Source organism: Lissotriton helveticus, chromosome 5_1, assembly GCF_964261635.1.
Source record: "Lissotriton helveticus chromosome 5_1, aLisHel1.1, whole genome shotgun sequence".
Lineage (NCBI taxonomy): Eukaryota > Metazoa > Chordata > Amphibia > Caudata > Salamandridae > Lissotriton > Lissotriton helveticus.
The window spans coordinates 1,451,398,103-1,451,421,906 of NC_136065.1; the positions used below are offsets into that span (position 1 = coordinate 1,451,398,103).

General features: G+C 45.3%; 1 pseudogene across 1 annotated transcript in view; it reads right to left on the reverse strand.

Moving 5' to 3' along the window:
- Positions 1-23,804, reverse strand: part of LOC144755475 (cytochrome P450 2A9-like) — a 572,487-nt pseudogene that overhangs the window by 262,921 nt on the left and 285,762 nt on the right. The window contains exon 5 of the transcript XR_013594897.1: positions 1,641-1,807. The product of XR_013594897.1 is annotated as a cytochrome P450 2A9-like (transcript). The remainder of the gene's footprint in view (positions 1-1,640; positions 1,808-23,804) is intronic.

Sequence of the window (23,804 nt, forward strand, 5' to 3'; positions counted from 1 at the left end):
TTCATTCAGAGACTCTGTCCATCACCACCCCTTGTTGTAAATAATTTTGTCCACCCTAAGCGTGGAAGGGTATACTCAGATGTGAGTCCCTTGCTCATTGCACCATCAGGATTCAAGCAAGCCGGGCCGAAGACGGCTGGAATGCCAGAAACCGGTCCCCGGAAGCTTGTTTCCTTCCCAGTGTAAGAATTGGCTTTTGTAGTCTGGTCTGCCCTGTTCCCATGATGCACTGGGCCAGGGACAGACTAATTTGCATACAGCCAGGTTCTGAAACTGGGATGGTGCAATGAGCTAAAAAACGGTGTTGGATCTAGCCCTGATCTTTTGACTGGGTGAGAGTACTCTGCTTAATTCAGAGACTCTGTCCATCACCACCCCTTGTTGTAAATGATTACGAGTTAGGCGCAGTTAAGCCATCTCTCCACCGGCACAGCTGCGCAAAACCCACACAAGAACTGCAGACCGTAGAACGAGTTGAACTTGTTTACACGAGTTCCACACATGCTATGGACAGCAGTCCTTTGCCTTTTCCATGGCGGTGCCTGGAAAAGAGGCACCACAATGAGAACAGCAAAGAAGCTCTAGCACAGCATGTGCTGTGATGTCCATGCAGTGCTGGGACTTTGTGGGAATACAGACAGAGGGCACATGCTGTTCCCCCCTGAATGTATCTCCATGTGAGGGGACATGGGGGCCCTCTAGGACCCCCTTTGTTCCTGCACCTTGAGCCTTTTCATTGCGGAGCATTGCCATGAAAAGGCTGGCAGTCCACAAACTCATAATATGCTGAGTGGAACTGCGCCAGTCCCCGCTCAGCATATTGCATTGTGGCACTCCTGCGACACTACCAGGGAATCCTTTGTTCTCGTTGGGATAAGCCTTTACAGGAGTGGCAGTGTAAAAAGTGCAGATTCCATCACATCTCCCACCACCTCCTGTTCTTCACCAGCCAGCAAGATGTGGCTTCTCCACGCACAACAGAAGGATGGGAGAGACTGGTACTTCATTACAATATCATTTTCAATATGTAGAACCATGGTTTTAGCTCAAATAGTATGGGCATGTCACATTTTTTTATTATTAAAATCTTCTTGTTCTATGTGAATTGTGAAATTGAATCTGATATATTGTGGGAACAAAGACATGTAGGATATGTGTAGATGTGGGGATGAGCGAAGCTTCTATGATGAAGAGTGTGTGAAGTCTGTGATGTGTGAAATGAGGTCTTCAAAGTCTAATGCATGAGCACTGCAGAGTGCAAGTTGATGAGTATGAGTTACAGTATTTATCTGATCATTTTTGGGTGTGTGATTGTTAGCGGGATGTGTATGGGTTTGTCTGTATCAGTTGCATCGGGTCTTAGTGCCAGTTTTTTTCATACTGAACTGAAGCTATGACTGACTAAGAATGGTGGCAAGGTAGCAAGTGTTCTGTATTTCTGTTCCCCATTGTTCCCCTTAAACAACCTTCCCTAGGATATGACTTGTAACATGAGAAATTATGGGTAATCACATTTACATATCCTCTTTGTACCTAAATATAGGTGCAGGATTCTCTCAGGCATCCGATTCATGTCATCTCTTCATTAACATACCCTCCTGTTATCACTTTACAATTGCAATCAGTCTTATCAAGCTCACCTTTTTCATTTTGATGAGGAAAGAGTCAATAAAGTCATGAGGATCACTGTAGCTTCATGCGTTTTCAAGTGTCGTTCAACAAACTTTCGAAGACAGCAGAGATTTTGGTGTATTTTTGTGTGTGGTCCAGGTAAATAATACATGATATCTGTGAACATGCTGTAAATCTTTTAAGAATAAAAAATGGAAATGAATATAGGATACGTTTATAAACAGAATTTCATAAAAAAACAACTTCAAATACACTTCCATCACCTTGACATACAGGGCTTAAGAGAAAACATTTTTCTTAAGCTGGTGATATAAATTCACCAATTATCGTGAGCCATGTAATGCACAATAAATATAATTAGCTTCATGCTGTGTGGATGACCTCACATACAACAGAACAGCATTTCCCAAACTATGGTTCGCGACCTACTGGTGGGCCACCAGTCGATTTCTGGTGGGTCGTGAAAGCACAATAAATAGAGATATCTTTACAATTGATATTTATCTTGTCACATTTGCTGTGCTTTAAAGACAGAGGTCAAATGACAGACTATGTCTTCTGACAAATATCTGTTTATTCTTTTAACATGGGTATTGATATTTACTTTTCTTTCTCTGACTGCAAAGTGAGGGGAGTTTCTAAAGTGAACTATGTGACAATCTTGCTGGGGTAGAGTAAGTGTGAAAAAAGGCTGTGGGATGGCACTTTTGGAACACAACGAAATTTAAATATCTCTTAATGAACTGTAAATATATTTCAGAATATAGCTGGAGGTAGGAAAGCAAAACTAATGCACAATGGAAACAAACCCTTTCAGATATTCCCAAGCAATATTGTGTGTGGACATTCCAGTATAGTTTTCCACTGTTCTTTCACTTCACAGGGTCATTTCAACAGAGAATGTGCTCACTAGGCTTGGCCATACACAATCATCCCACCTGTGTATGGCTTTGAAACATAAATTGAGAATTATGTATGTGGCCTAACAGCCAGTGTTGCCAACTTTGGATCTGGGGTATTGGATTTAAATTAATAACTATAAATTAATAATAAAATGAATCTTAACTAATGTAATGCAACAACACATCATCAGTAGGGTAAAACTAACCTGTCTCACGACGGTCTAATCCCAGCTCAAGTTCCCTATTAGTGGATGAACAATCCAACGCTTGGTAAATTCTGCTTCATAATAATAGGAAGAGCCGACATCGAAGGATCAAAAAGCGATGACGCTATGAATCTGGTGCTCATGTAAGGCAATCCAATTCCTTTGGGAATAAATATAAATTGAAATATATAGGGTGAGAGTCCAAAATGCACCACTGGGCCTCGTTTTGATATAAAAATTTGAAATGAGGCCTTACCCCATTACTCTGGTCAGGTTTTTCACATTTGCTATAATTACTTTTATCAACACTTAGGGGGCCATTAGGATGGCGGGCGGACTTTTGTCCGCCTGCCACCCTAGCGGTGCTCAGACCGTCTGCCAGTGGTGCGGCAGTCCCACACTGGCGATTAGGATGCCACCGCCACCGTGGCGGTGGCATCCTCCACTCCCAGCATTGTGGCAGGCGGTGCTCACGGCACCGCCGCTGGGAATGCACTGCCTGCGTTGTCATGCACAAGATGACAGGCACCGCTAGGTGCCTGTCACCATGACCATGACAATGAAGGGGGGGTACCATAGGTACCCCCCATGTGCACCCCTCACCCCCCAGATTCCCTAGAGGCCCAATGTAAATGACTGAATGCCTTTCCATAGCGGCAACGCCGCCACAGAAAGGCAAATCCTCTACATGCATCCTAATATGGCTGGCAGTGCCTAAAAGACACCGCCACCATATTAAAACTGGCGGGCGGTCTTTCAGTCCTCCCGGGTCCCCCCGCCATGGTAATATGGTGGGGGGGAAATGGCATGCCGGTGGGAGAAAATGTTGGGCGATGGCCGCCTCCATGCGGGCGGTGGCGATCCGCCCAACATTCTAATGAGCACCTAAGATTTTAAAGTAGTCTTGTGATTTTAGTGAACAGATGCTACATGCCAGAATCCTAGCGAATGAGGGGTTGATACAAATTCTAGTTCTTCATTTAATACCTCTAACTTAGTTTTGGTCGAAACCAGAGACTTCAGGTTTACCACTAACTTGTCTGCTTGTTGGTACTGGGCTGATCGCCCTTCTTTTTGCTCCGTGCATGTGATTATCTGTGGCTCATCTGTTAGATTTTGGTATTATCTATTTGTTTTCCACTCCTGCCTCTTCCTAAAGAAGGAGGTCATTTGAGGTAAAACGGGAACACAGTAAGAAATGGTTAGTAACAGTTGTGCCAGAAATTAAAGGTGTATCCCAGCTGTGGGCCCATGGGAGGAAAGAAGGGTTCGCAGTTTCCATTGTCACTTTCGTCACTGCTACTACTGCAGTCATCCAAACTAAAAGACCAGTTTTGCGTGCATGGGCCTCCATCTTACATTTTGTTTCTGTGATAATAGAGTTTTTGGCCCAGTGTTGTAGAATTTATCAGTTCTGTAAGGGTAGGTAGTCGCATGACTGAATTCTTTTATATTTTACTGGAGTTTATTCATTTTTGACAATGTGATAAACGCTCTGTGCTGGGTCATCTCTTTGTTAATTTCCTCTAATCTCTTTTTGTATATTGAAATATGTACTGTGGTTTTGAGGCTGTTCTCACTGGTTTGAATTGGCACTAACATTGCATCAGAAATTCTTTTAGCCGTGCTGATGATCAAAACTAACCCATACTCTAGTATATTTCTAAGTGAAGAATGACGTTTCTTTTCGGAAAGTCACATTTGAGTTGATTAGGAGGGCGGTCGGAAAAGCATACGGACCACCGTGGTCGTGGAAAATAACCGTCCGCATGTTGCGCAGCAAAACCTGCGGTCAGATTAGGATTCACTGCTTGAAAAATTCGACCAAGGTGGATGGATTCCACTAAACTCTGCCGGTAACGTCCGGAAAAAGCTGAAAATCCGTCTGCGGCGGTCCGTATTGCTGCGGAAAGACCCAAACCTGCTGTTCGACCAGCGGAATGACCGCACGTGAAATTAGGATACGATGGCGGTCCAAGCGGAACGATCAGTTGTTCCTGACCGCCACGATTGCGCATATAAATGAATGGGAGAGCCGGCAGGAGAAAAATTGCACAGCTGAGGTCGTATGGAAAGAGGAATGTCGGTCGGAAGGAACCACACAACAAGGCTACCTAGTGTGGCTGTTTTCCTGGTGCAGCCTCCAAAAACATCTGACATACTCCAATGAGATATCCCCATGGCAAAAAAATATACAAATCCCAGGTCAACCCACATAACACACCTGACATGATTTCTCAATTTTGACCCACCCACATAGCTGAGTATAAAACCAACTCCTTCCCTGCCCAGAATCCTTTGCACAACTCCTGAACTGAAGAGCCCAACCCCACAGTATAAAGGAGAGGCAAATCAGCACACATCACAACCACACACACACCACACACATCACCACTACCACCTGCACTTCTCAACCATTTGCACATCACACACCATGGCACAGAAGAAGATGCCCAAATTCACTGAAAATGAGTTGTCAGTCATGGTAGATGAGAAAATCAGAGTAGAACCACATGTGTTTGGAAGCATAGTCCAACATACACCATTAGCCAGAAAAATCAAATGTGGGAAAGGATAGTCAACAAAGTCAATGCAGTGGGTGTTGGGTTGTACATATGTTGTAATAGTTGTCACGAGCGCTATGTGTTTATAGCTCGTGACTAGCTCGTGTTCTTGGGGGTTACTATGTGATGATTCAAAAGACTAGAATGTGGGGGAGTTAGGTGAAGTAGAGACTGTTGGCATTACATGCTTGTGACTCCAGACGAGAGGATGCTAATAAAACTCGTCCAACTTTAATTCTACAAATTGTGCTTTATTTATGGTTCCTGATACTTCCTACACTGGCGACGGGCGGGATTCGTAACCTGCGATTAAAAGAAAGAAAAATCTCTTTTTTTGAATATACTACAAATTGGTTGGATTTAAAAGGATTATCCAGGAACTGTTTAATCTTAATGGGAAGTTAGGAGAACATTTTTTTTCTTTCTCCGTTACGATGCAAAATAAAAAGGAACCGGCACTTTAAATTCCATCGAGCTGCAATAATTTTTAAAACGGAACTGGCGTCGGCGTCCTTCAAAGATTAGAAAGGTACTGTACCGACGCTGGAGATAAAAACAGCGTTAAATTGAAGGGTCGCAAGTACTACTTAAAAAATTGGAACAGTCTCACTTACTTGGATTGGCATTTTTTGAAGTTGCCGCTGTCTCGTGAATGTTCCGCTCTGCATGGGAGCCGATGTCTGGAGCTCGCGCCGGAGTAGAAATTGACGTTCTTCCCCTCGCGTCATCACGCTCTGGACATCAGTAACATTGAATCTCACGTCATAACGCTTCCTACACGCAAGAGCAGTAGAGAATTAAAGGGCCAGTTGGATTTTCAATCGTTTTTTTTTTCTGCGCAACGTGAAGACCTCTACACGAACTAAATATTCGGTATTTTTTCTCTGCTTGGAAAAATTACACGTACTCCACGTATTGACAATTGGATAATATTGATATTGCTTCTACCATATATATAATCAGTTTTCTTATTATATATCCTAATCAGTTTCTTATTGAATAATTTTCAAGTTACAGTATTAGTTTAAATATTGTTAGTACTCATGGCTGGTATTGTACCTCCACCATCATTTCTGTCATCACCTGGTGAACCACCTCTAGCATGGGAAATTTGGGAACCTGTATTTTTGGCATATGTAGATGTGTTAGAGGAGGGTGAGTGTGAGCCAGAAAGGAAATTATCACTTCTAAAACATTGTTTGGGAGGTATAGCTTTAAAAGAATTTAAAACTTTACCAGTTTTAGTAAACCCAGGGAACATAAATGTCTATGAGTATGCTTCGCAACAGCTAAGTTTGAGATATGGGAAAAAAAAGAATATAGTTATGGAGAGATTCATTTTTTACTCACGTAAACAACGTACAGATGAACCTGTAGAAGATTTTGTCTCTGCCTTAAGATCCTTAGCAGTTACATGCGATTTTGAACATATATCTTATGAACAAGTTTTGAGAGATCAGATTCTCATGAGGACTAATAACAAGAAAGTGCAGGAACGTCTTTGGACAACATCTGATATGTCACTTAACAATGCTATAGATATTGCAAAGTCAATAGAACACTCAGAGAAATTTGTTAAGGAGATCAGAGGAAATGACAAAAATGATGTTTTTAGCATACCTAAAGACCAGGAGAAATCAAAAAGATATGTTTCATCCAGAAATGAAAATCCATCCAAGAATGCATTTTCATATCGAAATGAAAATAAGTTCAGGAATCAAAAACCTGAAAAGAGAGATTCTAAATTACTGTGTTATAGGTGTGGGAGCGATGGGCATTTAGCCAACAATAAAAATTGTCCAGCCATAGGAAAAACTTGTGCTAAATGCAATAAGAAAGGACATTTCACAAGGTATTGCAAATCATCACATGGGAAGATGAATTGTGTACATGAATGCTGTGAAAATTACTCCTCTGATGACGAAGGGACTTTTCAAGTGAATACAGTTATTAATGTGTGTGAAGATGGAGAGTGCACAAAATTTCCATCTTGTGTAATTACTGTTGATGGCATCAAGCTAGAAATTTTTGTGGACTCTTGTGCATGGTATACCATAATCTCTCTAAGTGTTTTTAAGGAAAAATTTCACAATAAGAAGTTGATCGTATCAGATGTATCTCCTGGTGGTTACACTGGACATAGGATTGATTTAGTAGGGTATTTTATTGCTAACATACAATTTGCTGACCAACATATATCTGGAAAAATTTATGTGTCAAGATCTGGATTATCACTATTAAGTTGGCCACACCAACACCAATTAGGTATGAAAATTGATCCTAGAGCTGATCCTCCAGTGTATGTTGTACAACCATTAACTGAGTCAAGTACTCATGATGGAAAATCCTTGCTAATAGAAAGCTTACGTAAAACATATCCCAGTGTTTTTAGTGATACATTAGGGTGTTATAAGGGTTTTGAACATGTCATCAAATTAAATGAGAATGCTATTCCTGTGAGACATAGAGTAAGAAATGTTCCTCTATCTTATAGGGTCAAACTTAAAGAAATGTTGAAAGATCTATGTGATAAAAATATCATTGAACCAATAGAATCTTCACCCTGGGTTTCACCCATTGTAATTTCGGTTAAGTCTTCTGGTGAGCTGAGGCTATGCATTGACCTCCGCAGTGTAAATTCTGCCATCTGGGTGGATTCCCATCCATTACCAAACCTTCATGAAATGGTTTCAACATTGGCTGGTGCACAAGTATTCTCATGTATTGATCTAGCCAGTGCGTACCATCAAGTTGTACTTGCTGATGAATCTAAAAACATTACTACATTTATTACACCAGAAGGGTTATATAGATTTTGTCGTATGCCTTTTGGGTTGGCAAGTGCCGCCTCAGTGTTCCAGAGACTTATGAGAGATACATTGGAGGGGTTAAGTGGTGCTATTGCGTTTCAAGACGACATTTTAGTATATGGAAAAGATGATTCAGAACATGATAATAATTTGGAGCGAGTGATTGCTGCATTATCAGAAAAAGGACTCACTCTTCGTTTGGACAAATGCAGGTTCAGGCAAAAAGAAGTGGAATATCTAGGTCACACTATCAGTGGGATGGGTATCAAACCTAAGAGAAACCATGTGGAAAGTATTATAAATGCTCCTGTCCCTACATCAAAGGAACAATTAGTAGCTTTTTTAGGCCTTATAGAGTTCTATGCTAAGTTTATCCCAAATTTTTCTGCGAAAGTTGACCCTCTTAGATGTTTATTGAAAAAAAATGCAAAATTTATTTGGACTGAAGTTATGACAGAAGTTTTTAAAACTTTAAAATCATTTATTGTGAATGCTCCGTGTCTTAAACCTTTTGTTGTGGGTATGCAATGTATTATTATGGTAGATGCAAGTTCTTCGGGCTTGGGTGGAGTACTTTTGCAGAGGGATAATGGAAAAGAGTGGGTTGTTGCTTATGCATCAAGGGCGTTAAGAGACGCTGAAAAGAATTATTCTGTCATAGAAAGGGAGTTGTTAGCTTGTCTTTGGGGAGCTGAGCATTTTAGACCTTTTCTATGGGGCACAAAATTTTTAATAAAAACTGACCATAAACCGTTGGTGTATCTCATGGCTCCGGGTGGAGGCAGATCCATGTCGGCGCGTCTTGCAAGGTTAGCCTCAAGATTGCAATCCTTTCAATGCAAAGTTGAGTATGTTCAAGGTAAAGCAAATGTACATGCTGATTGCATGTCAAGATTAATTTCTGACATGAGTGGCACTGAAGTCGTTGTTGAAGAGGAATGTGAAGTTGCTTTTACTTTCCATGATGTCAATTTAGTCTGCGGTGAACGTTGCTCTTTGCAGGAGGAAGTTTGGTTGGAAGCAGTGAAGAATGATTTGGAATTGTCTAATGTCAAGAATTTCATTGTACATGGTTGGCCGGAACAAAGGAAGTTATCTGGAGAAATGATGGGATTTTTTAAAGTGCAAGAAGAACTTGCTGTGGAGGGTGAATTACTTCTTCGTGGAGACAAAATTGTGCCACCCTTTTCTATCAGGAATACTCTCCTTAAAATTGCTCATGAAGGACATTTAGGGATATCTTTCACCAGGAGACGCTTAAAGGAGTCTTTTTGGTGGCCAGGGATTGATTCTTGTGTGGATCAATTTGTACGTGCGTGCTCTTATTGTTCAAACAGTGATAAAACAGCTGTTGCATTACGTCCTGAACCATGTCCAGTTGTTTTGCCTTCTGGTCCTTGGCGAAAATTGGGGTTGGACATCATTGGTCCGTTTAGTTGTTTACCTAAACAGGAAGCTTTTGGTATAGTTCTCATAGATTATTACTCCAAATGGCCAGAGGTCAAGATGGTTAAGGAAGTTACTTCTCATCAAGTGATAGAATTTTTAGATGAGATCTTTTGTAGAGAAGGAATTCCTCAGGAAGTCGTTACTGACAATGGCCCACAGTTTGTGAGCAAGGAAATGGAATTATTTTTAACTAAATGTGGCATTGTTCATAGGAGAATTGCTGTTTTCCATCCTGAAGCGAATGGCCAAGTTGAACGCTTCAACCGTGTAATCAAAGAGGCCATTCAACTCTCCATCAAAAGTGAGTTGAATTGGAGAGTAGCGTTACAATCTATGTTGTTGGCCTACAGGACATCACCTAATTCGGTAACATTGGTTACTCCATTTGAACTATTAAGAGGTCGGAAGCCTAGTACAAAGTTAGTTCCTTGGTGGTTAAAAAAGAACTTGGCTGGATTTGAGAATTGTTTGAAAGTAGATTTTGAAGCGGTTCAACACAGGGTGCAGTTGTACAAAGACAAAATGAAACATGAAATGGTAAGAAGAATGGGTTCTATGTCTGGTCGTTCTGTTCATGTGGGTGATTTTGTTCGTCTCAAGAAGAAAGAAGGTGTGAGTAAAGGTTTTCCAATGTGGTCAACTCCCAGGAAAGTGATTGAAGTATTTAAGAATGCTGTGCGTGTTGAAGGTGGTTCAGTGTGGAATCTAAGCAGAGTATCTGTATTCAATGGTCCTTACCAATCAGAGGAAGACTGTGATAGCAATGTTTTTTTGATGTTGAGGAAAAAAGTGATAAAGGAAATTGTGCACATGATGAACACAATACAATCAACACTAGAGCTGTACGTTCTCACCGTATGCCTGTTAGATACAATGATTTTGTGATGCATTAGGTTTTTTTTTTTTTCATGTTTTTTTTGTTTTCAATTCAAGGGGGGAAGGTGTGTTGGGTTGTACATATGTTGTAATAGTTGTCACGAGCGCTATGTGTTTATAGCTCGTGACAAGCTCGTGTTCTTGGGGGTTACTATGTGATGATTCAAAAGACTAGAATGTGGGGGAGTTAGGTGAAGTAGAGACTGTTGGCATTACATGCTTGTGACTCCAGACGAGAGGATGCTAATAAAACTCGTCCAACTTTAATTCTACAAATTGTGCTTTATTTATGGTTCCTGATACTTCCTACAGTGGGGACCACCCCGCACATCTTGTGTGACATCAAGAAGAGGTGGCATGACCTCAAGACCATGGTGAAAGAACGTGCCAACAAGAACCATGTGCTGGCTCAGAGGACTGGCGGTGGCCCTCCCATTCTACCACTAACATTCTCCGAATGGGAGCAGAAGGTGCTTGCCATACTGCATCCAGAGAGTCTCACAGGAACACCTAGGGACTTAGAGGTTGGTAAGTACCTACAAATGTCTCCCATTACACTGCTATGTAATGTCAAGCCCAACTAGAAAGCTACACTTCCTAGACCTAAATGCACTTAGATAGAACACACTCTTACCAACACAGGTCTCACAGATCTAACATTCCCTTCTTCTAAATCACCCCAAAGGTCGCTAGCTATATTTCCATAGGGGCATGAGACCTATGTCACCCGTTGCCTGAGTGCCTTCATCGAGGAAACTCATTTCCTTGATGACCAACAGGCAGGTTTCAGACCGGCCCACTCCACGGAGGCAGTGGTGGTAGTGGTCATGGATGCGCTGAGACAGGGGGCTGATAAGAACTTGGCCCAGGCCCTGGTGCTATTAGATCTCTCGGCCGCTTTTGACACGGTCGATCATGACATCTTGATCGACCGTGTCAGAAATGCTGGCATCACTGGCCCGGCCCTGTCTTGGATTGTGTCCTTTCTCCAACGCCGCTTCCAATCGGTACAACTGTCCACCTTCTCCGCTCCTCAAATCTCACTCTCCTGTGGTGTTCCCCAGGGTTCTGCCTTGTCCCCTCTTTTGTTTATTCTTAATATGCAGCCCCTTCTTGCATCTCTTCGACACTCCTCTGTTACCATCTTCAATTATGCAGATGATCTGCAACTCATTTTTCTCATCGACCCCTCCCCTCTCTCTTGCTCCAACTTTCAATCAATAATGCTTACCATCTTCGAGTGGATGAACTTCAGTCAGCTGAAGCTCAACCCTAGCAAGACAGAGTTGGTTCTGATCAGTGGGCCTTCGCACCCTTGGACTCCTAATTTCTGGCCCCCAGCCCTTGCCCCCCCCCCTGTCCTGTCAATTCTGTGAAGAGTTTGGGAGTCATTATCTCTAGTGACCTTTCGATGCGGCCCCACATCAATGCTGTTACCTCGACCTGCTTCTTTCACCTTCGCAGAATCGGGAAGATCCGAAGGTATTTATCTTCAGAGGCTCTCACCCTTGTCATCATGGCCCTGGTTACCTCACGTATAGACTATGCCAACTGTCTATACGTGGGGATCCCCGCATACCATCTTCATCGTCTCCAACTGGTGCAAAACCAGGCAGCCAGATTGGTCTTTCAACAGCCCAAACACCACCATGTCACGCCGATGTTGAAAAAATTACACTGGCTCCCTGTCGCGCACCGTTGTACCTTCAAAATGGGATGCACTGTCTTCAAATCCCTATCTGCCTCTGCTCCTGCTTTTATTTCCCTCTGTTTGCACCCCCACGTCCCCTCTCGCCATCTTAGATCTTCTGCTCACAACCTCTTGATCACTCCCAGGTTTAAACGTAAGAAACACGGTGGTGCTTGTTTTTCCTTTCTCGCTCCGTCCACTTGGAACTCTCTCCCCCTCTCAATACGGCTCACACCTGACTATCTTATTTTCCGCAAACTCCTGAAAACTTACCTGTTCCATCTGGCTCACGACTATCTGCTTCTACTCCCCCGTGCCTTCTTTCCACATGTCTCTGAGCGCCAAGAAACCAATTGGTGAATGCGCGCAGTACTAAATCCCTTTAACATAACATAACATAACATGTGTATAGGTAGCCAGCACTACATCTCCCATCAGCCCGTCTTGTCCCACAGCTGAGCAAGATGGAGTACTCCCCACATCCACAACCATGTGTCAGCCATTGCATTGCTCCCATTCACCTAACAAGTAAGTATCCATCTTAACAGGGAGGGGTGTTTGTGGGTGGGAAACCTGCCCTACAACTCCCACCAGCCCATTTGTCCCACAGCTGAGCAGGATGGAGTACTCCCCCACCCACAACCAAGTGGCAGCCATTGCAATGCTCACCTTCACCTAACAGGTAGGTATCCATCTTAACAGGTAGGGGTGTTTGTGTGTGGGAAGCCTGCACTACAACTCCCAACAGGCCCCTTTGTCCCACAGCTGAGCAAGATAGAGCACTCCCCCATCCACAACCATGTGTCAGCCATTGCATTGCTCACCTTCACCTGACATGAAGGGATCCATCTTAACAGGGAGGGGTGTTTATGGGTGGGAAGCCTGCACTACAATTCCCACCAGGCCCCTTTGTCCCACAACTGAGCAGGATGGAGCATTCATCCCCACTCACAACCAAGTGGCAGCCATTGCATTGCTCACCTTCACCTAACAGGTAGGTGTGCTTCTTAACAGGGAGGGGTGTTTGTGGGTGGGAAGCATGCACTACAACACCCACCAGGCCCCTTTGTCCCACAGCTGAGGAAGATGAAGAACTCCCCACACCCACAACCAAGTGGCAGCCATTGCATTGCTCACCTTAACCTAGCAGGTAGGTATCCATCCTAACAGTGAGGTGTGTTTGTGAGTGGGAAGCCATGCACTACAACTCTCACCAGGCCCCTTTGTCCCACACATGAGCAGGATGGAGCATTCCCCACACCCACAACCATGTGGCACACATTTCCCTCCACTGTGTCACCGAACAGGTAGGTAGTAGTGCATGCACCCTGCCATGCTTCTCAAAATGCATGGAGCCATATGACCACACCAGCACTCACATGTCAGTCAACTTGTCATAGATCCAACATCCACATTCAGTTTGCAGACAGCTAAGCACATGTAACTGTCACAGAAATTAAACTTTGACTCACCAAGTCACATGTGAATGTAAATCATGGCCCAATCATTCATAGCACAGAATGCAATGGGTAAGTACCATGGTATCAGAACATGAAAGCCCATATGAACACAAAACATGCATGGTCAATCTGACAAACAAAGTAAAGTACATGATATGAAAAATGTATGTATAACATTCCAAAGGCTAGTTCTTGCTTAGCTGAAATTGATTCCATCAAGAGCAAACCAAAAAGATGCATTACATAAAGTTGATGTGCCGCAAGTTGGTAGATGATGACATGTCCTTGTAAACACAGTCTGTACGTGGCACATGTTGTCAATTTATATGTCACACCATGGACAAGTAATGTATCGTCATGTCATGATGCTCAGTATCTTGCAGCCATACAAAGTGATTGCAATGTAAAGTGTCTGTTGTGTCAAATGTAACATCCAAATGTCTAACACCAAGCTTGCAGAGTGCATTTCAATGACCATTTAACCTCTGTTAAACAGGAGATCCACATGCAACTGCAGCAGTAAATCCCACCAACCTGTAGAGATTTAGACTATTAGATGCAATTGTACTACGTGTCATGCTATATGGCCTCTGCTCAACATTTATGTATTAGTGTGGTATGTATTTTCATGCTTCTGTACTGACACACAGTTGTACATAACACAGTATCACTGAAATGTACTCTTCTTGTCTCCCATTCCTACAGCTTAAGGTCCACCAGTTTAAGGTGATATGGAGGGCCATTGCACGCAAGGTGCAGGCTCTGGGTGTCTCCAAATGACGGCCGACACACTGTCACAAGAGGTGGGATGACATCTGCCGGCTGAGCAAAAACATTGCAAAGATGATGCTGGGGGTGCTCCCTCAGTAGCAGGTTGGCGCGCAGGAGCATGACACCACTAATGGCCCGGATCTTAGCAGTGACACAGCCAGAGCTGGATGGCTGCTTGAGGGCCCACCAGCAGCCAGTTGGGTGTGAGTATTGTGCAAAGTGTGACTTTGGGTGTGAGTGACTGCATAAATCCCGACCATAAGCCAGAGCGAAGCTCTGTGATGTCTATAGTGTGATGCAATGGCTTCTAAGTGGCCTCAGTGTTGAGTGCAGCTGTTCAGCATTTGAACAACATGTGGTTTCTCATTTGTTCAAAACCATGACCCTTGTCATTGGCAGATAGGATGTTACATATGCTGCAGTATGAGTGTCATAAACATCACCTGCCAGTGAACAGCAGTGAGCATCATGTTAGTGTGTATTCATAGATGTGTGCTGTGCACAACAGATACATTGTGACATCTACACAGCTGACACCAATGTACAACTGTAGTTGTGGTTAGAAGCACAAACATGGTGGCTAGCAGGAGCTTGTAGCCATTGCAAAAGGACATTTTGGAGTTTTTATCTGTGGTGTTCCCTTAACGCTTTAACTGCGGCCGTTATTTCGGCGCAGTGCGGGCGGTCTGAAAGGTGGGCGGGGCCGCGTCGGCCGTTCGCCAACGGCAGCACTAGCGAGGTAGTGCTGCCGTCGGCCAATGGCCGATGACGTCATGCAATGAGTTAAAGAGACTCCATATGTGACAGAGACATCATGTTTTGATGTCTAGCTCTCTCACCTATAGGCACATATGTATGCTTACAGAGAATAGTATGTGTGGTTACAGGGAGGCACAGGGCCAACTATTTGGCTGTGTCAATGCCACATGGAGCTTTACTATCAACTATGCATGTTTTTCCATGCATCTTCCGATGATTGCATAATTGTAACACATGCTGAATGTACATGGAGGAGTTCAACATGGGAGTGTCATTTTAAAGTTTTGAGCTCTGTTCGCATATTATGTTTGTGAGTATGGCACTATACTGAACCTATGTCTCTATCTCCTATAGAATCTACAGAGGGCAGGGAAGGAGGTGGGATGGACACTAGTGGGGAAGCTTCTGGCACGACTGCTACACATGAATTCACTGACGTGACCAGTGCCTCGAAGGGGGACAGGAATGCCCTGGATGAATCACGCCTAGAAACACCAACTTCCACATCTTCCGACTCCAGCAGTGACTCTTCGATATTGGGAGGCACAGGAAGTTCTAAATCTGCCTCTTCTTCTGCCACACCATGTCTAGTGCCCAACCTCCCGGATGTTCCCCCAAGTGCTGTCTGTGCATGCTGCCCTAGGAAGGGTAGAGTCTCCTTCCCCCAGGCATCGGTGCCTCTGCCCTGTCTCCCCTGCTGCTGTCTCCCCTGCTGCCCTCAGTGTGGATGCGGTAGACCTTTTGCACCAGCTGTGTGTCGGTCAGACATCTCTCCTGAATGACATGAAGTTGGCACAGGTAGTTGCATTCATGGAGGGCATTCATTCTGATGTGGGTGGCCTACACCGGACTGTCCAGTCTTTGTCCTCCACAGTGACTGCAGCCATTCAGCAGTCCCAAGCTCCCATCCCAGCTCCTGTCCCTTCAGCAACCACCCTGCCAGTGGCTCCACCTGATGAGAGTGCCTACACCCCAGAACCCTCAGGCACCTACTGCTCCAAACACAGCACACAACACCAGCACTCAAATCGTACCAGACCACAGACACCATCACCACAACTCAAAACAGGCACACATGTGCGCAAAACCAAAAGCGCATCATGTGACACTCAGGGTCATCAGGCCAAGAAGCAGGCATCAACGTCACATTCATCAAAATGACAGCCACCCAAGGGCAGTCCCATCCCCACACCTGCTCGCAAAGATCCACAAACACTTGCCCTGTCTGCTGTGAACCTGGTGCCTGCCACGACCAAGCCCAAACACATTCCAAAGGCAGAATCACCCAAAACATCTACTCCCACCCACACTCCTGTGAAGCTGGGACAAGAGAGCAAAGTGGGGGGGTTTACCTCGACAACAGGGGATGCAGGTGAAGAGGCAAGGACACCCCAAGCGTACCACCAAGTCCAACACATCTCCACGGGGAGAGCCACCTGCACCTGATACACCTTTGGTGGAGAGTAAGGCTGTTGTGCCCGCCTCACTTCATACTCTGGCCACGACACTAGTGGGCTATTGAATCCCCAAACAGTTGAGAAGCAGCCCTCAACATTCACCCTCAACCACTGTGCTTCCATGCATCATGTCTCCACCCCCTGTGCCACCACTCCACCCGGTCCAAACAGCCCTTAGGTTCCCACAGCCATGATGCCTCTACCTCAGCCCGTTCTCTCTCTCCCAGGTCCAGTCCTCCAACTGGCCCCAACCATCAGCCTCCTCCAAGTGTAACTTGAAGCCAAATATTTTAGCCAAATTCTACTCCCCACACCATTTCTCCATCAGCGGTGATGACTGCCCATATGTAGCCCCTGAGCTGTGGTGATTCACATGTCAGTGGACGTTGTTACCCATTTGATGTGCAAGTTTTCATGCACACATGTGCAGACTAGAAATATGGACTGGCCAATGGCCTTGCAGTTTGGTACTTATGATGCCCATTTCCTGTGCAGTTTCTCATGCACACATGTGCGCACTAGAAATATAGACTGACCAATGACCTTGTTGTTTGGTAATTTTGATGCCTATTTCCTGTGCAGTTTCTCATGCACACGTGTGCGGACTAGAAATATAGACTGACCAATGACCTTGTTGTTTGGTACTTTTGATGCCCATTTCCTGTGCAGTTTCTCATGCACACATGTGCGGACTAGAAATATGGACTGGCCAATCGCCTTGCTGTTTGGTACTTTTGCTGCCCATTTCCTGTGCAGTTTCTCATGCACCCATGTGCGGACTAGAAATATGGACTGGCCAATGGCCTTGCTGTTTGGTACTTTTGATGCCCATTTCCTGTGCAGTATGTCATGGACACATATACATACTCGGAATTTGTACTGCCCAATGGCCTTGATGGTTTGCACTTTTGATGCCTATCTGGATATTATGTAATAAAGACTGGTACTCATGCTGTCTACTTTGTCACTGCCCTTGCTAAATAAAAAAAGGTTTATGTAAGGATTTATGTTCATGTGACACTTTGTGATTGGCCTGTCATTGTCATTAGTGTTGAGGTGTATGTGCCCCTGCACATGCCAACTGCACACATGTATGATCCAGGTAATGAGTACCTGTATGTTTACATTGTCAGACTTGTGCTTCAGATTGTGGGCACATGTAGAAGTTGTAGGTTGAGCACTGTGCAGTGTGTCAGTGTGCTCTTGCACTCCTGGGGGACACCTACTTGTTGTCGCTGTTAGTTGTGAGTATGCAGAGTATGCCACTGTAAAGTCTGCGTTGTGTTTTGTTGATCAGCCATAGGTCTTGTTTAAGTTGGTGCTCACTGTACTAACCTGCTTAGCCACACTGACATTTGTGAGTTTTCTCATGCATTGCTGTCACTTGACACAGTTAGCGGACAAGTATAGTATGTGGTATGGAGAGTCATATCATCCCCTATAGGTGCTTCTGATGCCTACACATTGTGAGTTACTCCTATATGTGTTTTTACACTGTAAACTCCTCACCTGTACAATACTGATGTACACACCACTACAGTCTCATGTATTCCACCCCATGCCTTCCCAGTGTGTGACCTTCCACACCACTTCATAGAGGGACACTATACTGTGGGAGGATGATCTGTGTACAGGACCAATGTGCCACTCAGGACAGTTTCACAATTAGTTATGTGTTATATTCTTCTACTTGATTGCAGTCATGATTGCTCATGTGCAGTGCATATGTTTGGGCAGCACAGTCCTCTAGTCATGTTGTATGCATCTGTGTTTTCCTGAGTTGTGCAGCTGTAGGTGATGGCTAAAGTGTATGTCTGTTTGATGAGGTACTGCTACCCTTCCTGAGTGTGATGTGATCTGTGTGCTGTGATGATTTGTGGTGTGGAAGTTCATGGTGGAGCACTCAGATATGTGTGATACTGGTTTTGTTGGGGTTCACACACTGCTTACTGTACATGCACTTCTGTCAGTGTATGTTGTCTTGTACTTGTGTACATCCCCAGATGTCCAGCTGAATTGACTATGGGTCATATGTAGGTAAATGGAGAATACCGAATCCTTAATACCGAATTTTACCGAATCGGTATTAAGGAATCGGTAAACGCGATGTACATAAAATTTCGTTAAAGTTTACCGACTCGTTAAAATGCGGTATTAAATACCGAATCAGAACGAATCGGAAAAAAATATAAATTAAAGAAAAGCAAATACCGAATCGGTGTTACAGAATCCATTACCGAATCGGAAATACCGATTCGGTAATTCAAAAATTCGTAATTTGTTGAATCAGCCAATCCTGATTCACCCAATTACCTCCCAAACAGGAAGTGGCCACACCCAGCCAGGTGCACAGGACCTGGAGCTCACAGTGAGGCAGGCAGGCAGGCAGGTGAGCTGAGGAGCCAGCAGAAACACAGCCACAAGCAGGACTGAAAGTACCACAACAAGCATTGGAATGGCAAGCCAGGACAGGGAGAAGGAGGGAGGCGACAGAAAGAGAAAACTCAAGTTCAGTGACAAGGAGCTGGAGGTCCTGATCCAGGATGTCAGCCAAGTGCACCATAAGCTATTTGGAGCCCAGTCCCACCAAGTGCCAGAGTCACAGAAGAGGCAAATCTGGAGTGGCATCCGGGACAAAATCAATGCCATAGGTGTGACCCAGCGCACCATAGAGGACATCAGGAAGAGGTGGTACGACCTCAGGAAGACAGCAAAACTGAGAATGGCAGAGAGACAGAGGCAGGCTGGCAAAACTGGTGGAGGGAAAAACTGAGCCCCAGCACCAACTCCACTAGAACTGATGGTGGAGTCTACCATCCAGCCGGAGAGTGTGAGTGGCGTTTGAGATGCAGACAGCTCCGCCAGAGCAGCTAGAAAACAAGGTAAGAAGCATGCCCAGCATGCTGTGCTACCCACTCCCCAACCCCAATCCCCATAGTGGCAAAGGGGCTCCCACTCCACCCCATGTCTTACTGGTTACCTGCAATGCATTATGGGTGATGTAGTCAGAGGTAACTCATGAATAGGACAGTCAGGCTAGCAAACACAATAGCATGTTAAAGAAATTGGCTACGTCAGGACAACCACTGTGCTCTGTAGGCATGTTGTTTAATGTAATTCCATAGCAGACAGAGCAGTGAGTATATCTACATTTGTGTCATTACAGGCGAGTCATCTCGCAGTGCAGCAGAGCAGCCGAGCTAAGTCAGCCAGGCCAGAGGGGAGGCAAAATGAAGACGTCAGCATGCCTGCAGGGACCACAACCTCTGCGTCATCACAGCCATCTATTCCTTCACCACAGCCATCACCACAGCGCCAGGGAAGTCCGCAATCCCCTCTCACACAGTCCCCACTGCGAAGATCACCAACACCCCCACCACCACAGTCAGGCAGGAAGCATGCCGTGGCCACCCTCCAGCAGATGGAGGAGTCAGAGGAGGAGGGCAGAGGGGGCGAACAAAGTTCCATAGGAGATAGATCCAACAGGGAGAGGTCTGGTTCTGCATCCGAGGGTGCCCACATCTCATCCAGACGCTGCAGGGCAAGGCCGGTCAGTCCAGAAGCAGCCAAGCAGGGTGACAGTGTGTTTGCTGGACTGGAAGGCAACATGTTGAAGGTCCAGCGCCTGCAATGGAGAGAGATGAAGTCGATGCACAGGGAGGTGGCACACATAAACAAGCATATGCACAGGATGGAGAAGGGCATCAGTGCTATGGGGGAGAACTTGTGTGCAGGAATGGAGAGAGTAGCTACTTCAGTGGACAACCTCTGCAGCCAGCTTGAGCAGGACCGTCTAGCCAGGCGCAGGGAGAGACAGAGGCGTATACCAAGTCTGTGAACCGGCTGGCCACTGCAACATCACTAATGTGTCGCAGGTCCATCGCCATGCAGGAGGAGATGGCGCATTGCAGCAGGGATGTGGCCAGGGGGATGGTGTCCATGACCTCAGTGCTAGAGCAAATGCAGAATGCTAAGGCGGCCACAATGGAAGGGGGAGGACAGTGAGGAGGCCACCAGCTGTGGTAGCATCACGCCCTCACCCACCGAGTGCAGAAGGCATAGTGAACGTAACGTGCCAGCACAGGAACAGTCCAACACACCAGACAGTGTTGATAGGGAACGGTCACGGGCAGCGCGTGGCCGCAGGAAGTAAGGACCTATGGCTGTTACCATGCATGAGATGGGTGATGTAATCCATGTCCAATAGGACATTGCTCACAATACTGGGGGTGTGCCTAATAAACACCTTAACATGTATCTGTAACTGGCTCTGTGTCGTTACTCACTCAGAAATAGTTTGACGTAATCTCTGCCCGTCTCTGTCTCCCATCATGTTCAATAGCAACACCTGCTGCGCAGGGCTCTGGCTGAGGGTTGTCCTCGTCCTCGTCCTCTGAGTCAGTCAGTTCCACTACTGTTCCTTTTTTTGTGGCCAGATTGTGTAGCATTGCACATGTGGCAATTATCTTGCAACATTTGATGGGGCTGTACAGACGTGCACCTCCAGTTTTGTGGAGGCAACGGAATCAGCTTTTTAGCAATCCAAAAGTGCGCTCCACCATGTTGCGTGTGCTCCTATGTGCCACATTGTATCTCCTCTCCCTTGGGGTTGCTGGGTTGAGATATGGTGTGAGTAGATAAGGCCGGAGGGCATATGCGCTGTCACCTATGTACAGATGTAAGTGGCATTAATATGTGTGACCAACAGCTTTAGCCAGGGTGTACATCAGGGTGCGTCACATTTACTTACCTAGTATGTATCCGTCTCCAAATTCACCTGCAAGCAGACGTGTATGGATGCCACAGTTCCGGAAGATGTACGCGTCGTGGCTACTCCCGGGGAATTTGGCCACGATGTCAGTAATTATGTACTTGGCATTACATGTCACCTGTACATTGATGGAGTGGGTGGATTTGCGGTTCCTGTATATGTATTCACTTGCTGCAGGTGGGCAGATGGGTATATGGGTCCCATCGATGCAGCCGATGACGTGTGGGAAGTGTGCAATTTGGTAAAACTCCAGCTTGGTCCTCTGCAGCTCCGCCTGTGTACTGGGGAAGGAAATGTAATGTTCCATTCTGTCCATCATGGCATCTAGGAAGGTGTTGAAGAACCGGGATAGACAGCTCTGTGACACTCCACCGACTGCAGCTATCACACCCTGGAAACTTCCTGATGCAAGGAGGTGCAGGCAGCAGAGTACCTGGACATGGGTCGGGACAGCGTGGGCCCTTGGTGTCTTGGAGAAGCGTGGCTCAGTGGTTAGAGGCGGCAGACCCGGAAGCTGAGATCGACCGTGGACCTGGGTTCGATTCCCCGCCTCGGCGGGTCTCGGGCTCAAAATTCCACGGACTCGACAATTCTCGCTCTGGTGCCTACTCAACTCACGGGGTCACACTCTGCGACTCTGGGCAATAGCTTGCTTAATCTCCACTACGGCCCCTCGCGGCGGGATGCCTGGCTTTCACCTTGTGGACACCCTGCCGGGGTTTCTCACAGGGGAATACCAGCACGGGTTCCCTACGCAAGCGCCGGGACGCTTACGGGCAGCCGTGCTCTTTACAAGTCCAATACATTTACATTTACATTTACATTGATGCTCCAGATAGGGTTTTAGGTCCCGTATTAGGTCCAGGATGGTATCAGGGTGCAGTCTGTGTCTTTCATGGATTTCTGCTTCTGTCAATTGGAACAATGTGATGCGCAATCTGTACACCTGCTCTTCCCGTCTCCAGATCCTCAGTCCTGCTGCTCTCAAGCGTAGCCGCCTTGCTATGAGGTAGAGGCCCGCCATTGTGTTCACACAGATGCATTTTGGGCCTGTTTTTAAGCACTGCACCTGATTACCACATCCTTCTGAAAAGTGGTAAATACCGAATCGTTATTACCGAATCTGGTCATATTCGGTATTAACGAGGTTTGCTACATCGCTTTTTTGGGGATTATTCCGAATCGTTATTTCCGATTCGGTATTCTTTGTTTCGGTAATTTTAAATCTGTAATTACGGAATCGGTAATTTTTTACCGATTCGTTATTATCGATTCAATTCGGTATTACGTACATCTCACATGGCTAAATACCGGTCGGTAACGCCGAAAACTGGTCTTTTTTGGTGTTACCGACCGGTATTTGGCCACCTACATATGGCCCTAAGTGATGTATTGGTTTGTACATATGTTGTGTTTTTGTTGTTGAAGGATGCAGTGTTTGGCATGTGTTGGCTCTTTCTACTGACAGGTGCATGTGTGTGATGTTCTATTTGCATAAAATTGCGTGAGAGTAGTTTGGCATTATAATACATTCTGATTTGTGTTGGATTTGTTGTGTGCATTTCTTGTGTGAATGTCACATTAACAATGTGTATTCTTGTTCATGAGCTTCTTTTGAGTGCACATTTGTGCTATGTCCTCCTATATTTGACCGGTCACTTGTCAGGATCGTCAATGTGCATGCTTGTGGTACACATTGACACCATGCTCACTTGATAACTGGCGTGTTGTCAATGTCTGTGTTAGCTGATTTGTCCCATTGATCAAAGTTAGTGTTCATGATTGGCATTTGATGATGCAATATTTGATTGTGATGGGATATGGTGTCTGCATTTGTCCAGAGTGAACATGTTGTGTATTCCTGTTCTGTCTAGGGTCACATTGCATATCCACTGTTGTCTGCACATGGCTGAGCTTGTTTGACTTTTTGGATGTTGTTTGTGTTTGGCTATTGGTTTTTGACTAGCATTGGTTCAGACATGCGAGTGGGATTCTGACATTTGTAGACACACACCAGGGTGTGTCATTGGTTGTCAGGAGACTGACAGGACCTTATTTGAACCCTTTATGTGTGTTTCTCACAGGTTTTGAGTGTTGCAGGTGTGAGATGGGTAGATGAGGGGTATGTGTGAATGTCCTACTTGGGTTTGACAGTCAGGGAGTGTGACAATGAGCCATGTGTGTTGTGCTGGTGGCATACACATGACTAGGTAGTTGACAGAGCTGTGGGGCTGGTCACTCATTGCTGTGCCTATGCACAACTTGCATTGCTGTATCCCAGTGATATTGCACATATGTCACTTTAGTTTAATTTCAATCCATGTGCCACCCAAGTCTGCTTTGATGGCCTAAGGGTAGTGTGATATGTTCCTCCAATTGCATGTCATATACAAATGCTATGTGGCTTGCTCCATGGTTTTCCAGCACTGTTGACCTATGGTATGTGAATGTGGCAGG